Source organism: Eufriesea mexicana, unplaced genomic scaffold, assembly GCF_001483705.2.
Source record: "Eufriesea mexicana isolate 0111107269 unplaced genomic scaffold, ASM148370v2 scaffold1451, whole genome shotgun sequence".
Taxonomy (NCBI): Eukaryota; Metazoa; Arthropoda; class Insecta; order Hymenoptera; family Apidae; genus Eufriesea; species Eufriesea mexicana.
The window spans coordinates 111,173-113,880 of record NW_016909551.1 but is presented as its reverse complement, the minus strand read 5'-3'; the positions used below and the strand labels follow the sequence as shown (position 1 = coordinate 113,880).

Sequence of the window (2,708 nt, the reverse complement as noted above, 5' to 3'; positions counted from 1 at the left end):
CCATATCTTCTTGTTATAAGTTGCCATCACTGAAATTAAATTCATTCTTTTTTGTCCACATCAGCCATCTGAATCTTCTGAGTCTTTGCTCGACAATCAAAGATTTTTGCCCTGTATATTATATGGATAGTCTGCCTAGAATGTAATAGAAATATCGTAACATACTTGTATTGCTGCTTCAATTCTTTCCTGCTATAAAATATAATTCTTGGCATCTAGTGACACCATGCTGGTGATATTACATGAGTCTAATATATTTCTCCTGTTGCTCTTGCCTGTTTACTTCAAAAGAATATTGTTTTTAACCTACTCTATGCTGCTATACTGAACAAACCTAATCCAATCGCCTTATTTCGAAAGCAGAAGCGAACAAAGTAAATTGCGCAGCAAGATCTCACAGCCACAGACACATTCCGCACTATTTTTTGAAAACGCACCCCTGAATCCAAAAAGAAATATCCAATCCTTTTAAGGAAGAATTCACTCTACACTGCTAGCTGGAAAAATCGGAATCCAAAAGCCTAATTTCGGAGAAAGAAGCCAAGAAAGTCAGTTGCGCAGCACTACTTCCCAGCCACTGACACATTCGGCACTATTTCATGAAAACGCTCTCTCGAAACCGAAAAAAAATATCCAATCCCGTTAAGGAAGAATTCCCTCTACGCGGATATATAAAACAAACCGAATCAAAAAGCCTAATTTCGGAGAAAGAAGCCAAGAAAGTCAGTTGCGCAGCACTACTTCACAGCCACTGACACATTCGGCACTATTTATCGAAAACGCACATTCGAAACCGAAAAAAAATATCCAATCCCATTAGAGAAAATTCCAATGTACCCTAATATATAGAACAAACCTACTCAAGACGCCTAATTTCGAAGATAGAAGAGAAAAGAGTCAATTGCGCAGCACGATTTCACAGCCACTGACACATTCGGCACTATTTATCGAAAACGCACTCTCGAAACCGAAAAAAGATATCCAATCCCATTAGAGAAAATTCCAATCTACCCTAATATCTAGAACAAACCTAATCAAAACGCCTAATTACGAAGATAGGAGAGAAAAAAGTCAATTGCGCAACACGATTTCACAGTCACTGTCACATTCAGCACTATTTATCGAAAACGCACGTTCGAAACCGAAAAAAAATATCCAATCCCATTAGAGAAAATTCCAATCTACCCTAATATCTAGAACAAACCTTATCAAAAAGCCTAATTTCGAAGATAGTGGAGAAAAAGTCAATTGCGCTGCACGATTTCACAGTCGCTGACACATTCGGCACTATTTATCGAAAACGCACTCTCGAAACCGAAAAAAAATATCCAATCCCATTAGAGAAAATTCCAATCTACCCTAATATATAGAACAAACCTAATCAAAAAGCCTATTTTCGAAGATAGAAGGGAAAACAGTCAATTGCGCAGCACGATTTCACAGCCACTGACACATTCGGCACTATTTATTGAAAACGCACGCTCGAAACCGAATAAAAATATCCAATCCCATTAGAGAAAATTCCAATCTACCCTAATGTATAGGACAAACCTAATCAAAAAGCCTATTTTCGAAGATAGAAGGGAAAACAGTCAATTGCGCAGCACGATTTCACTGCCACTGACACATTCCGCACTATTTATCGAAAACGCACGCTCGAAACGTAACAAAAATATCCAATCCCGTTAAGGAAGAATTCACTCTACGCTGTTATACCGAAAAAATCTAACCGAAGAGCCTAATTTCATAAATATAGGCGAAAAAAGTATACTATGCAGAACGATTTCACAGACACTTGCTTTTCCGTTACTTTCTTTCATTTTATAACTATTACCATGTGTTCATTCTCCATCTCTTCAATGATCCTTATGTCAGTATGTTCATGCCACACATCCTTCTCAGTTGATATATATGCTACCCCCTTCCTGTTTCTTAATTCAACATAATGTGCATTTCCTCTTCTCACTGCTTTCACTCGAATCTGTCTCTTTTCGTTATATACCTCAGCTCCATCACTCTGAAACTTAAGACATTAGCGATTATCATTGTCTTTGACCACTGATATTAATATTCATTTAGATCAGGAATACAACATACCTTTCAATCTCACTGTATTCCCCATATCTTCTTGTTATAAGTTGCAATCACTGAAATTAAATTCATTCTTTTTTGTCCACATCAGCCATCTGAATCTTCTGAGTCTTTGCTCGACAATCTAAGATTTTTGCCCTGTATATTATATGGATAGTCTGCCTAGAATGTAATAGAAATATCGTAACATACTTGTATTGCTGCTTCAATTCTTTCCTGCTATAAAATATAATTCTTGGCATCTAGTGACACCATGCTGGTGATATTACATGAGTCTAATATATTTCTCCTGTTGCTCTTGCCTGTTTACTTCAAAAGAATATTGTTTTTAACCTACTCTATGCTGCTATACTGAACAAACCTAATCCAATCGCCTTATTTCGAAAGCAGAAGCGAACAAAGTAAATTGCGCAGCAAGATCTCACAGCCACAGACACATTCCGCACTATTTTTTGAAAACGCACCCCTGAATCCAAAAAGAAATATCCAATCCTTTTAAGGAAGAATTCACTCTACACTGTTAGCTGGAAAAATCGGAATCCAAAAGCCTAATTTCGGAGAAAGAAGCCAAGAAAGTCAGTTGCGCAGCACTACTTCACAGCCACTGACACATTCGG

General features: G+C 37.4%; 1 pseudogene; it reads right to left on the bottom strand.

Annotated features, from left to right (window-relative positions):
• Positions 1–2,708, bottom strand: part of LOC108548208 (peptidyl-prolyl cis-trans isomerase CWC27 homolog) — a 7,429-nt pseudogene that overhangs the window by 1,097 nt on the left and 3,624 nt on the right.